Genomic DNA, 14,641 nt, shown 5'->3' with positions numbered 1-14,641 from the left:
GGGAAAAAACTAATGTGACGCTGACTAGGATATGTCCTTGGAGAATTTGTGTATGGCATTGTGAATGCTCTTAGTATTCAGGGTAATACTACAATTTAAATATATATCTACTAATAAACTAACACAAGATTGAGATATTCTTGAAACGACACGTGGTGTAATCTTTGATCGACATGTGTCATTCTAATTATTTATTTTTATTAAATTAGCTTTTTTAATTTTATATAGATTCAATTTCCTTAATAAACTTGGAATTAAACTTGAACTCTTGGACTATAAAATACAAAACACAATCGACTACTATATTCAGATTGTAAAATTTTGGTGGAGCGTATGGAGAAACGAATCAGTGACTAGAGAAATAAATATTTTTCTTTTGCAGGACGAGTTCAACTCATCAGATATGTTCTATCATCTTTACACATTTATTGGGACTCTGTGTTTATTCTACCACAATGTATCATTGATGATCTTGAAGCAAAAATGAGGGGCTTCCTTTGGTGCCAAGGTGAGTTAATCAGAGGCAAAGCTAAAGTATCATGGAAGAAGTTATGTCTACCACAAGCTAAGGGTGGATTGGGCATAAAAAGAATTGTTGATATTAACAAGGCCTTGATGGTAAATCATGTTTGGAGCATTCTGAAAAATAGGAAGTCGCTATGGGTTAAACGGATTCTCACGTATAGATTAGGGACTCGAAATTTTTAGGATGTTCGAATTCCTCATAACTGCAGTTGGGGATGGCGTAAACTTCTATTACTTAGGGATCAAGTTAGACCCCATATCTGGTCTAGGATTGGTGATGGAAGAAGTACATCTGTTTGGTTTGATAAATGGACAGATGTTTGTCCAATTCGAAGCTTCATCTCCAATAGAGAGGTTGTACAAGCTGGCTACACTACACAATCTACGGTTTCAGATTTAATTCAAGAAGGAGAGTGGAAGTGGCCGATTGCTTTGTTGGATCTTGATGTGTAAAAATCTAGTTAAATTAAAATCTAGAAATACTTCGTACCGATTACTACACACAATCGGGCAGTGGACTCGTCCGTATGCAATATAGTTCAAAGTAAGTCCAGGATTGTTCCACAGAGACTAATAAGAGCAAGCGAGTTTTAAATAGCTTAGAAAAAGGGTTGTATTTTAAAGATTCCCGTCATATTATAATTTGTTTTGAAAAGTTAGTTAATTAAAAAGAGTTAGCAATTCTGTAGAATTCAATTGAAGAGAGAATTGTCTTATATCAATAAAGATTAAAAGATCGTCCACTTCGACTCCATGACACAACTTATTTAGGTTGCATTTAAATTAAAACCAATTCAATTATGTTGATTTTATAACGAGGTAGAACAAAGAACTCACTAGTAGCACTCCTAGCTTATTATGCTATCCGACCCATTAACCAATCTTTCAATCCCTAAATTCTGGTGACCACCTTCTCTATCAAGACCTACTCAATTGATGAATTGGTATTGTTATTGTAAACAATCTTGTCTATCGATTTTACCAAACCGTTAACACTTTGAATTCTGTTATCTATTGTCGTTTATTATCTTGTTACCACAAGTTAACACCTATCAATTGTACCCAATCGAATAGAACAATGTACTCCTAAACTTAGATACCTCTAAATCATTCATACACTATCAACAAATTAATAGATAAGAGCACAAGAACTCAAAATGTTAAGATCTCAACAAAACGTTTAACAATCAACTTGAATTCAAAAGATTATGCAACCATTATTCATTGTGGCACTTCATCTCAGTGGATGATAAAGTTATTTAGCTAGACATAATCATAAATAAGTCACAAATAGCAAAAGAAAGAGTAAACATCTTGTACCAAAGTGTGAAAGACAATGAAAAGCTAAAGAAATCGATGTTTGAATGCCTTGAAACTCTTGAGCAACCCTTAGATCTTGGTGGACGAAAAAGCTGCTGAATAATGCCTCAAAGAACCCTAAAATCGACTGGAAGTGAAAGTATATCGAAAGGGAGGGTTTTGGTCTTGTATTTATAGTGCAAACACAAAAGGGTTTCTGCCGACTCAATTTGTGCGCCGCACAAAACCAATTTCCAAAAATAAAACAGCCCGATGTGCGTCGTACACCATTTCCGTGCGCCGCACAAACTCTTGTCCAGAATTCTTGATACGAATATAAATGAGCTTAATTGAGGGTTTAATGGTGGATATAGGGTTATGTGTGTGTTTTAGTGTGAAGGTGATGGGAGATGGAAGATGAAGTTAGAGAGAGAAAGGCTTAGTTCAAGGTCAGTCATAAATGACTTATGGGAGGGGTATTTATACAAATCAACTAAATAACATTAATACCCCTTCCATAGATAAACATGATGAGCCCAATTGTTGAAAATCTTCAATGTTGATTGAACTTTGAAACTTTCTCATTGTTTTCAATGTCTTGTATCAACTTTGACTTTGAATCTTCTCAACAAACATATTGATTTGACGATGACTCTCTAAATCATGATCTTCTTTTGCAACTTAGAATACTTTGTAAGCATCTTTGAAATCTTTGTAGCTTTTAAGATTTCACAACTTGAACTTTTGAATGTTGCTTTCAACTTGAGGTTACTTAGAGAAGTAACTTGAATCTTTGAGTAGCATGCGGAAGCTTGGTTTTGACTTTGAATTCTTTTGGATTGCGAAAGCTTGGTTATCTTGAATTCTTTTGGCATTGAGGAAGCTAGGTTTGACTTTAACTCTTCATTTCTTAATCGAACTTGTCTTTGAACTAACAATCATCTTGGAGCATTTAATTCTTTGATCAATTAACACTTGCTCCCCCTCAAACAATCAACTATCTTGAAGCAACTTATCAAGTAAACAAATTATCTTCAAATTTCTTGCTCTCCCTCAAACAAACAATCATTTCGGAGCATATTTAACAATTTGTGAGTTTACTCTTGCTCCCCCTCAAATAAATAATCTCTTCATAGCATGAACGAACTTAACTATCTAAGTATCAACCATTTAATCTCAAACTATCCTTATCATCTAACAATGGTCATTTATCCAATAAATCTTTCCATAATCGACCATATACTTTCAACAACTAAAATCATCTTGAAAAATCTCAATCTCGAAACAATCTTTCAACTTTCTAGAAACAACCCATAATTTTCAACTTATCACAATAATTTTCATTCCCTTCACCTAAACTAATAATCCTTTGAACAATCAAACAAAACACATTCATTAACATCCATCAAATATCCATCAAATTCTACCTAAAGCCTTGAAATCTATATATCAATCATTTAAACATTTCTCCCCCTTATGATGAATATGTGACACGTGTTCATCATACAATGATGATAGATAGCATAAACGGTAGATGACAACATACGACAAGCAAGCAAATTAACCCAACCCAATTCCCAATGAACCTATTGGTGAACTAGAATGTGAGGTTGCGTTGTTGGAAAAAGATTTTTATATGGTGTTTGTGTTCTTTGTGTTTGTGTGAAGAGAAATGAAATCCAGATAAAAATGATCCGTTAACACGACCAAAAATCAAAAGGATTAATGGTGTGGCCTAAAAATACGATTACTATTTTTAGGACTTCCCGTTATCATCGAGAAATGCACAAATCTTATCCCTAAATGGTTCGGTCTATAGTTTTTCAACCGATAGATTGCTTTAAAGAATGTAATTCATGGTCAGTGTCACAAGACATTTGTTATAAATACAAAATAGTGCTTAGTTGTATTAAAATATAATGTACTTTTGTGTAATAGTTGTAAGGTTGAGGGGGAGCTTTTGTAAGTTTGATTAGAGTATAAATACCCCTCAATACTTTTTTCCTTATAACAATTGTAACCATAACAACACTTTTCACGAATTGAATGAAATTAGATCATTCCACACACACACCTTTCTCTCTCAAGAACACACACTAACACACACATTCCACCATTGTTGATCACTTAACTTCCGCATCAAAACACGAATAAATTGTAGTTTTACAACGTTCGATAACCATGTCTTACTATCCTCAAAGACTTTTGGGTATATAAATATGAGGTCACATAGACTTCTTGTTAACTCAACAAATTCATAAAATGAAAACGTGAGACCTACATTCAACGTTGGAAAAAATGTTAGCATTCGTAGAATTTCCATTCGATCATCGTGGAATATCAAGAATATGATATCACTACCAACGTTCCATCAATATCACAAAGATATGCAATGTCACAAAGACATATAATGACTCATTGTGTCCTAGTCAAATGAAAGATATATCAAGAACGCTCTAGACTCAATAGTGATCAAATGAATTCGAGGATCGGAGCAAAGTGTCTCCCTTTTTCAATATCATCGTCTTCTAAATGAAGAGTCGATAGAAATATGAAAATCTCCGTGAGAATAATACAAGCATTTGTTAAGAAATACTTGAGTGGTTAGGTAAAGATGTGCATTGCTTCACTAGGTCTATGAAATTTTATTCAATATCGAGAAATCAACAAATGAAATCCGATAAGATAACCAAGCTTTCACAATCCAAAAGAATTCAAAGTCAAAACCAAGCTTCCGCATGCTACTCAAAGATTCAAGTTACTTCTCTAAGCACCATCAAGTTGAAATTAACATTCAAAAGTTCAAGTTGTGAAATCTTAAAAGCTACAAAGATTTCAAAGATGCTTCCAAAGTATTCTAAGTTGCAAAAGAAGATCATGATTTAGAGAGTCATCGTCAAATCAATATGTTTGTTGAGAAGACTCAAAGTCAAAGTTGATACAAGACGTTGAAAACAATGAGAAAGTTTCAAAGTCCAATCAACATTGAAGATTTTCAACAAATGGGCTCATCATGTTTTGTTAGGTCCAGATTTACTGGACTCTCTCCAAAAGTAACTACTGGAGCCCTCTGAAGATTTGTCCAGAAATTATGTGAAGAACAGTGAACAACTTACTTGTATAGAAATCTGGATTCCACCAGATTTGTTCACTGGACTTCACTCCAGTCAAGATCTTTCCACTGAAGAACATTCTCACTGAAGTCGAAGACTAAAGTCTGAAGAAAGAAGTCTGACAAATAGCGGAGCTCACTGGAAGACTTACCAGATCTCCTGACTGGAGCCCTTTGTCAGTGTTCTAGACCTTACAAGTCTGAACACTAATTACGAGGAATTGACTTTATGCCTTTACATGCCTTTAACCGGACAATCCATTTGTCTTTTGTTAAAAGCCTTACACGCATGTAAAGGTGGTTGGTTAATTAGAAGACAAGTCACTGTCATGTGAATTTATTCTTGTACTTTAATCAATGCTTTTAAGGAATTAATGTAATTTCCTTAAATGCAAGTAACCATATTTGTACGGCAAAAAGAATATTATATTTATTCTTTTTGCCTATAAATACCAAGTCACTTCCTCTTCCAAATTACATACTTTTGAAATTTGGTGCCTTTACTCAAAGACTCTCGATCTAAACAGTGATACTTCACAACTTTAAGTATTTCGATCAAAGAGTTTATTTAGCAAAGATTAGATCACTTGTATTTCATAGGTTGTTTAGATACTTAATTTGTAATATCTTGTTCCACAACAACCTTGTATTTTATTTAACATCAATAAATAAAATACACTTGAAAATTACATTGTGTCTCACCATTTACTTATTTGTTTATCTTTATATTGCTTAAGTACGTATTACGTTATATATATTCTTGCATTTATATTAATCGTAATACTAATCCAATCTAGTGCTTACTTGACATTTAATACTAGTCATCTCTAGTGATTACTTGACTTGTTATTCTACACTTGTGGGTTAAACCATCGTGTGAGGGACTTCACAATTGGTATCAGAGCAGAAGGCTAACATACTTGCCTAGATCTGCATTCTCTCGATGGCCAACCCAGAGAATACACAAGGAAACCCTTTAAATGCTGGACCTCCACCCATAAATGAATTTGAACAAACCAATGACCATGCTAACAATAATCCACCACCACCACCCCCTATTCCTGCTTCTCCACACGTGCATGTGCACTATTCGAATACTCCTGTTCCCAAATTCAGTGGGAATGGTGATGAATTTGGCACGTGGAAGGCTAGGATGTTATTACATGTTACTGGTATTGAGAGGAATATGCTTAAAATTTTAAATGAAGGACCCTATATTCCTAGAAGTCCTCTCAATCCACTTTTTGATCCAACTGGAGCAAGATCTGGGAGGGAAAATAGAGAGGAACATTGGTCTGAAGAGGAAAGGAGACTTGTCAATATTGACACTACTTTAAAAGTCATGATCCTCGGGGCCGTTCCTAAAGCTCTAATTCCTACACTAGTGCTTTATCCCAGTGCCAAAAGCATGTGGGATGAACTAGTGAACCAGTATGAAGGTGGTGATGATACTATTGTTACCAGGAAAGTGGCTTTAAATAAGAAGTACGAGTCATTTTTTGCCCTACCCAATGAATCATTAACTGGTACCTACACCAGATTTATGTCTATCATAAACCAGTTAAGAGGGCTTGGGGTAGAGAAGGACAAGGACATACTTCTTGAAAAATTTTGTGATATTCTTCCTTCAAAATGGTCTCATATGATCGTGGTCTTGAGACAAGGTAAAACCTTGCATTCCCATACTCTGTCATCTTTGTATGGAGCCTTCAGATTCACTGAAGAGAATCAAGCCTAGAGAATTGAGGCATAAAAAGATGCTATTAATCATGCTTCCAGTAGTTCCCCAGTGGTTAGTCATACTGAACCACCATGTGCAGCATTAATGTCTTCCGAGAATGTATTTTCTATGAAGAAGATGATGTCTGAATTAATGGATTCCGGAGTCATGAATAATATCTCTCCAGATTATGATGAAACTGACAGTGATGATCTAATGGCTATGATGGCAAAAAGGTTTAACCGTTTCAAAGCCAGAGCTAACAGACCCACTGGACACAATGCACCCAGTTCTTCCACTGATAAGACCAATTTGACATGCTTTAAGTGTGGCAGAAAAGGTCATTTCATGAAAGAGTGCAAGTCCAATCAGTTTGTCTCACAATCTGGTCAATCACCTTCTTATAACAAGCCTGATGATAGCTACAGATTAAAATACAAAAAGCTTAAGGCTCAAATTTCTCTAATGTCTGCAGAAAAAGATAATAATAAATGCATGGTGGCAAAAGAAGAATGGGTTCCCTCTGATGACTCATCAGTTGATGATGAAGAGGAAAGAGATTGTTGTTACATGGCTCTAGTTGATGAAGAGCATTTGGTGAAAGAAGATGTGACATCTGGAAGATGAGTGGACATTGTCATTAAAAAGGGCGATCGAAAGAAATATATTTGGTATCTTGATAGCACTGCTCGCAGGACAATGACTGGATGTAAGACCCTGCTAGAGGAGTTCGAAGTTTCAAACGGACCCTCCATTACTTTTGGAAATGATGGTTCTGGAAAGACTGAGGGATATGGTGTTCTGAACAATGGTCAAGTCAACTTCAGACGAGTGGCTTATGTAAATGGGTTGAAGTATAATCTCATAAGTGTGAGCCAGTTGTGTGATGATGGCTACCAGGTGTTATTCAACATCTCTCAAGGCATCGTATTTAATAAGGATTGGAAGGTAGTATTGATTGCTCCTAGAAAAGGGAATGTGTACATAATGGATATGGAAAGCTCTCCTTCAGAGCAGTGTTTCTATACCAAGGCTGATGAAGACACAAACTGGTTATCGCACAAAAGGTTGTCTCATCTAAATTTCAAAAATATCAACATTGTCCAGAAAACAACTTGTAGATGGGATACCTTCTGTCTCCTTCAAAAAGGAAAGGCCGTGTCCAGGATGTGAGATGGGGAAGCAGAAACGCACCAGTTTCAAGACAAAACAGAATTTTAGCATATCTGAACCTCTTCATATGCTTCATATGGACCTCTTTGGTCCTGTGAATGTTCAGACTAGTGCTGGTAAGAAATATACCCTGGTAGTTGTTGATAAATACTCCAGATATTGTTGGGTAATATTTCTTAGATCAAAGAATGAAACTGCTGCTGAAATCATCGCTCTTATCAAACAAGTTGAACTTAAATACAAGCGAAAAATGTGTCAGTTAAGAAGTGATAATGGAACAGAATTCCAGAATGCAACTCTGGAGAAATTCTGCACTGACACTGGCATCTCCCAGAATTTCTCATCAGCACATACACTAGAACAGAATGGAGTTGTAGAAAGAAAGAACAGAACGCTGATAGAAGCTGCCAGGAGTATGCTTGCTGAATCTGGTCCTCCTAAAATGTACTGAGCTGAAGCAATTGCAACCGCTTCTCATACTCAAAATCGCTCAGTATACGTGAAGAGACACAAGAAGACATCCTATGAAATATTGAGAAATAGAAAACCAAATATTGGTTATTTTCACGTTTTTGGATGTCCAGTATATATCCTGAACGACTCTAGTCAGTTAGGCAAATTTGATGCCAAAGCTGATGAGGGATACTTCTTAGGATATTCAGCCATTCGCAAAGCCTTCAGAGTCTACAACAAGAGACTGGAAAAGGTCCAGGAGTCAATACATGTCACATTTGATGAGTCAAATGAAGCAATCAATAAAAGGCCAACCCTTAATTCTCCCTCAGAAAGTCCAATTATCTTTGGTGAATCTGATCCTATCAACTTCAATAAAGATTCATCTGAAGATGCTTCCAGTCATCCTGACTTGGAACCAGTGCAATTTGAAAAACCTTCCAGTAATACTTCATTTTATCCTTCAATAAGTTTCAAACTACCCTCTGAACTTGTTATTGGATCAGATGTTCGTACTACTCCTCCAGTATCAGATTCAATTGATTTTGAGCCAGTTATCCAAGAAATGCCTTTAAATGAAGAATTTCATGATGCAAATCATGATCTTACAGATTCTGATGAAGATGCTGAAGTTGTCTGGCAAGATCCTACTCTAGAAAATCAATTGAATTCTTGCACTGATATTGTTGTAAGAAACAATCCTGGTCAATACTCTAAGTGGATAAAAGCTCACCCAATCAACCAGATTATCAGTGACTCTAGTAGAGGGGTTCAGACCAGAAGTGCCTCTAGTGAACAATGGCTGTATGTCAGCTTCTTATCACTGATGGAACCAAAGAAGATTGATGAGGAAATGAATGACCCAAGCTGGGTGATAGCTATGCAAGAAGAGCTTCACCAGTTCGAACGAAATAAAGTTTGGAATCTGGTTCCCCCTCCAGTTGGCAAGAAAGAACCAATTGGAACCAGATGGGTCTTCAGGAATAAAGTTGACGAAGATGGTCATGTGGTCAGAAATAAGGCCAGATTGGTGGCACAAGGATACGTCCAGACAGACCTTGACTTTGAAGAATCATTTGCACCAGTAGCAGGTTTGAAGCCATCAGAATGTTTTTAGCCTTTGTCGCCCATCATAAGTTCAAGGTCTACCAGATGGATGTAAAAAGTGCATTTTTGAATGGAGAATTAGAAGAAGAAGTGTTTGTCAAGCAACCTCCAGGCTTCATTGATGAAAAGCATCCACATTGGGTATATCGTCTGGACAAGGCACTGTATGGCCTCAGACAAGCCCCTCGAGCCTGGTATGATACTCTGACCAAACACTTATCAGAAAATGGTTTCAAAAGAGGTGCAATTGACAATACTTTATTTATTCTTCGTGAAAGAGGTAATCTTCTGTTGGTACAAGTTTATGTTGATGATATTATTTTTGGTTCTACTGATGAATCTTTGTGCAAGAAATTTTCAAAAATCATGTCTTCAAAATTTGAAATGAGTTTAATGGGTGAATTAACATTTTTTCTTGGACTCCAGATTAAACAAACCAGTGATGGTATTTTTATTAATCAAGAAAAATATGTTAGAGATATTTTAAGAAAATTCAATATGAATTCTTCACCCTCAAAATCAACTCCTATTTCTGCACCTTTAACAATAGATTCAGACCCTGATGGGAAGCCAGTGAACACCACTGTCTATAGAGGCATGATTGGTTCACTAATGTATTTAACTGCCAGTAGACCAGATATAATGTTTGCAACATGTCTTTGTGCCAGATATCAGTCTAACCCAAAAGAATCTCATCTGGCGGCTGTAAAGCGCATTTTGAAGTACCTTAAGGGTACTCCCAGTTTGGGTCTTTGGTATCCCAAAGGCTCAGGCTTAGATCTAATGGGTTATTCAGATTCATATCATGCAGGTTGTAAGATAGACAGGAAATCCACTACTGGTGGATGTCATTTCCTTGGTGGCAAACTGGTGAGCTGGACCAGTAAGAAGCAAACTTCAGTCTCTTTATCCACTGCTGAAGCGGAATACGTGTCTGCAACCAGTTGTTGTGCTCAAATACTCTGGATGAAGCACCAGTTGCTTGATTATGGTATTAAGTATTCAAAGACTCCTATCTTTTGTGACAATACCAGTGCCATTGCTATCTCAAACAATCCAGTCATGTATTCCAAGACGAAACACATTGACGTCAGGTATCATTTTATTCGCGATCATGTAATGAAGAATGATGTTGAGATCCACTTTATTCCCACTGATAAACAACTTGCTGACATTTTTACAAAACCTTTGGATGAGAAAACTTTTCAAAATCTTGTCAGTGAGTTGGGAATGTTGAACCCTTAATCTGGAACCTTGTTATGAACGCCTTTGTGACACTAGCAGGGTTCTTTGATTCCAGATTTATAAATCTATACCAGTAAAGCTATCGAACGCCTTTGTGATACTATCTTTGCACTGATGGATTTATGGATCACCATTCCAGGGGGAAAGACTCAGACCACATTTTGTTTATATAAATATCTAAGTTTAAGGGGGAATTTATTAATTTATTTTCTCACTGGACAAATTTTTCTGAAAAATGTTTCTAGTACCTTGTAAATGTGTCCCTCTCATTAATACTGGATAAGTTGATGTGCATGTTTGAAGTAACTTTTGTTGCTTTGTAAATGTGTCCCTCTCATTTGTTTATATTAGTTGACGTGCGTGTTTGAGGATTACCAGAATGGTCAATCTGGAAACTTACTGGAGTGTCCCTCCAGTGTACCATTAATGCATGTTCTACTGGACTAATCCACCAGTGAAACTGGAGTGTTCAGTCAACCTCCAGATGCATTAAAATGAGTCTGTGTGTGTCAAATCATTTCTTCAACCGAAGTCCAAGGCCTTTTTGATAAGGTGGCGGACTTGGAGAGATCACTTTAGGCTTCTTCTCAAGTTATTCCTGACTTCAAATCTATAATTTCCAATAATTTTAAGTCAGAAATGAACGTTTTTGCTGGTAATGAGAAGATAGTCTTTGAGAAGCTGGATGAACTTGTCATGGCTACCAATAGAAATTCTGAATCAATACAAGTTGCAGTCCAGGGTATCAAGGAGGATGTGGTAAGAAGTGTTCAGACTGCCATTCAAACTGAAGCTGCTCAACCTCTGGCAAGTCTAACTGGTGATGTTCAGAATCTGACCACCAGAATAAGCTCTCTGAGAGCAGGCCAACCCTGGAGAAAAACTCAGTGGTCAGCACCCTCAGTGATGAAGTTGTTAGGAAGTTCAGGGGAAACATGTTGAAAGAAATCACTGAGGAGGTGTTTGAAACTCTCCTTAGAAATCTCCGAGATGGGTTGCTGCCTGAAGTTTTGAAGATGATTGATGCCCAGTTGCCTCGCCACTTTCCTCGGGATCTTGAGATAATCAAAAAGGAAGTGATGCAGTTGAGGAAAACTGTAAACAACATTGCTCTAGTGTCTAGTCGTACATTTGACTCTTCTGACAAACATACACTGGATCAGGTGTGGAATCATCTTCAGTCTGGAGATGCTTCCAAGGGGGAAGGTTCTGGTTCTGGAACTGACAAGGTTGATCTCAGGAAGAAGATAGAGGTTTGGAAGAAGGTGATTGGTGAAGATGTCACTGGTACTGAAGCCAGTGGACAAGTTGAGGAAGAGGCTGCTGGTACTGATGCCAGTGAGCCAGTTTTTGAAGAGTTCCCAAATATCACTACAACAATGAAAAGTCTCAAAAGCAAGAAAGTGGTATCTGGGGAACTAACAAATGAGGCAGAGGAGTATGTATCTGCTGATGAGGCCAAGGCAAAGGGACTGGAGCAAGAGTGCATCTTAATCGAAATCTTCAAGAAAAACTTAAAAGATGACTTGATTGCTCACAAGTTGGATATGGCCAGGCATGGGACTTTGGATTCTTACAACGCTGGTAGGTTGGGCGTACAAATTGAAGTTTACAAGAAGATGAAGGATGATCCCAGGCTGAAGAAGTGTCTGGATGCCTTGGATGATGTCTATATTCGATCCATGTATGCTCAGGATGAACAAGTATATGATTCTGAAATTTATGGGGTGAGCATACTGGATCTTATTCCCCAGAGAAGAGAAGAATTGAAAAATCTCCAGCAACAAGTAAGGAGTAATGCAACTGCTCTGGAGCATGAATATAGGAAGAAAGTCAAGGGGTTGCCCAAGGCAGCAGTCAAGAAAACCAAAGCTGCCAGAGATGCAGATCTCAGTACCTTCATTCCCTTGAACACAACTGAAAGAATTAATAAAGAAAAATTTCAACAAGTTGCTGAACAGAGAAAGGTGTTAAGGGAAGTGGATGAAATGGTGAAAAGGGCTCAGACAAAGGAAAAGTATGAACATTTGTCACAATTTAGAGCTGATGTCCGATCAATAATGGGTGCTGAGATCCATCTGGCATCAAATCATGATAACTTCTCTAAGTTCCATGTCAAACTCTTCAGAGAAGGAAACTTTACTGATGAAAGAAAGGACACCTCTGTCAGGGCTTTTGGGTGGTTAGAGTTAAGAGAGATTGGGCTTTCATTCAGGGGTAAAGATGTCTCCCAGGATGTGAAATACTTTATGAAGAGGATTGGCAAGGAATGGATGAGGAAGGAGTTGATAGAGATGGAGCTAAGCTTAAGGACTTCTCTTACTTCGTCTTCATCTCCAGGTGTAAAGAGGAAGGCCACTGAAGAGCCAGCTAGGCATGCTGAAAAGAAATAGGTCTGACTCTAATATTGTACTTGTATTCATTTTAATGTTGATAAAATTGTAACTTTCCTCCAGTTGATGTCTGTAAATATAAGTTGCAATTCCTATTTTTTTTACAAGTACTTATCCAGATTAAGTCTAGAAATTAAAATGTACAAACTGGGAACACTGATGATCTATAAAGTGGCTCTCCAGAAATTTAAATTAGACTTAGTCAAATTTTTCAAGGATTCTTCAAGCACAAACTTGTATAGATAAAAGCTTGAAAATCCTTGCATAATTTCTAAACAAATAGGGGGAATTTGTTAGTGTGAGTCCCTCGATAGCTACAGATCACTCTCGAGATCTTCTATTATTATGTCGTGAGTGCGGAATCCTCACGAGATAACTAGTTTGATTAGTTAACGTGTATATCGCTTAATTATTAAGTAGATAATCAGCCGTATGATGCTATATTCGTTTCTATAAGCTATAGAACGAACTTAGAGGTCTGGAGTACGTGTATGTCGAATATGATACTCATTTTAGGGTATTTATTCGTATATATATGTTTCAGATCAAATTGGGCTTGCTGGGCTTTGTTCTTACGAACTTAGCTGCCCAGCCCATGTAACGAAGTTAATCTTCATTTGTACCAAACGAAGTTTATCTTCGTTTGCCTCTAACGAAGATATACCTTATCTTCGTTAGATATAAGACTTAGTTATATTCCTTAGTGTTTCATCAACAAGGAATCCTAACACATATTATGTTTGTTCTTGCATAACACACAACAAACATCATACATAACATATATATATAACACCAAAACATGTAATCGATCATTACCAAAACATAAAGTCCATAATCTATCAATTACATATATAGATACGACATAAAATAACATAATGTCTTAATCTAAATGACATATCAAATCTAAGTTGCTGTTGTCACATCAACGTGCATCAACAAACTCCCCCTTGACAGCAGCACCTTCAATTTCTTTAGTCTTTAAAATCTGATCATTCATCAAACAACAATCTTTTGCTATTTGCATGAATATCTTCATGTAAGCAGAGTTGAAGTATCTTACGATATCTACTTTCTTCATGCTTCCAAAATGGCAAGAATGAGCACTCTGTATCATATAACTTTCTCAGATCATTTCTTGAGAAGTTCACCAACTGCATCGGATCATAAACTCATCTCAACAAAATCTTCTTTTTTGAATCTGCATACATCTTGGCTTCACCAGAATTTCGATCAATTTCCCAATTATCCATCTTGTCCAAGACATCTTGTGCCCATTTCTTGGCAGGGACCTTGATCATAAACTTAATATCATGTTGAACATACTCAACTGTTTTATCTGGCTTGACCACTCTTTTCTTCGATCTTGGCTCAATCTTAAACTGTGGTTTATCATAATCTTTCATGTTCTTCCTCAACCAGAAATCATTTCTCAGATTCTTACCAACAACATCAGCTAAGCCATCATCGCTTGGATTGATAATCCAGTTATTTCCAAGCTCATGTAAATCTTCTTCACACAAACTCCTGAAATGTCTCTCACACCACGCTAAGTACTGACAACCTTCTGGTCTTTTAAGAACAAATAACTTCAGTTCATCATCATAAAACCAGCTC

The sequence above is a fragment of the Erigeron canadensis genome, chromosome 9, assembly GCF_010389155.1.
Source record: "Erigeron canadensis isolate Cc75 chromosome 9, C_canadensis_v1, whole genome shotgun sequence".
In the NCBI taxonomy this organism is placed as follows: Eukaryota; Viridiplantae; Streptophyta; class Magnoliopsida; order Asterales; family Asteraceae; genus Erigeron; species Erigeron canadensis.
This window is presented reverse-complemented; position numbering follows the sequence as displayed.